The sequence below is a fragment of the Lipotes vexillifer genome, unplaced genomic scaffold, assembly GCF_000442215.2.
Source record: "Lipotes vexillifer unplaced genomic scaffold, Lipotes_vexillifer_v1.1 scaffold12, whole genome shotgun sequence".
In the NCBI taxonomy this organism is placed as follows: Eukaryota; Metazoa; Chordata; class Mammalia; order Artiodactyla; family Lipotidae; genus Lipotes; species Lipotes vexillifer.
The window spans coordinates 4,136,806-4,138,101 of record NW_006796716.1 but is presented as its reverse complement, the minus strand read 5'-3'; positions in this window follow the sequence as shown (position 1 = coordinate 4,138,101).

The following is a 1,296-nucleotide window of genomic DNA, read 5'->3' as shown; positions in this document are numbered from 1 at the left end:
CCGCTCTGCGGCATGTGGGATCTTCCCGGACCGGGGCACGAACCCGTGTCCCCTACATCGGCAGGTGGACTCTCAACCACTGCGCCACCAGGGAAGCCCCCAGCCGTCTCTTGATCCACTGCTCTTCCAACTTGGGGCTTGGCACTCCCAACACAGACTCCCAGGTCCCTGTCCCCCTGTGGCCCCCAAGGGTGAAGGGCAAGGCACTGGGAACTTTCTGGGGTTAGGAGATGGCTTGGAGGCTTCCCCTTCTCTCCGTGCCACCCCACATCCCCACCTGGTTCCCAGGGGCAACAAGGAAAACAAAGGTGGAGGCAGAGTGAAAACGGGGAAGTCTCCCAGCTGCAGTTGCCCTTGGTATCTGTTTACTTAAAAAATCCAAAACAAACATCCTGACACATCCACCCACTTAAACTTCCTGTGATTCTGCTACCGGCTGTCTCCATGGATACTCCCAGCTGAACCCCACCACCTACACAAAACATGACAGTGTGTGGACTCCCTCACCCAAGTCAAGGGCACCAGCCCCCCCAGGACCCCTCTGGCACTACCCTGTCCACAACATCAGGCTACACAGCCAAGGGTGCCACCAGACCCCTAAATGCACCAGCCCAGTCCTACAAACTAGCCTCTAGCCAACGTCCACCATCTATAGAATTCTTTGGTCACTTTGCCACCCCTAATCCCAGTGCCCTAGAAGCACACCCCGTAAACCCGCCATGAATTGACGCCCTTACTTCCATCCCTACTGCCACCACTCCAGCCCTCCAAATGTCTGCATCTGGAGGAAAAGGATAAGACTTAATCCTCCCCAGTCACAGCAGGCAGCTCAGAGAAATGAAGCCTACACACTGGGCTCCTAATTTCCTGCCAAGGCTTTACCCCTTTACCCCGGTTACCCACCACCCCACCCAGCACACCTCAAACCCCAGCCATACAGGACTGTTGACACAAAGAGAGCCCTGGGGACACCACCAGAGCCTGGACACATGGGGGAGTCAGCCACACATCACCCGATGGACGGGCTGGCAGGCGCTTGGCAGGGAAGACAGAAAGAGGAGAGGGAGTTCTCCACCAGGCTCATGTCCTAGACAGTCAAAACCCAGACAATCACATGGCACGCTTCGTGCCCTCTGGCTGCTGGGATGTGGTCAGGAAGAGCGAGGGGTGTTCTTCCCAGTTTGGCCAGTGCATGGAGCTGGTGGACAAAAGTCTGCAGGATCTTTAGTTTCTTTGATAACTTTGCAGCGATCTGTTTCTCCAAAGGAAAAGGAGGAAGTGTAAATCATTTCCCTA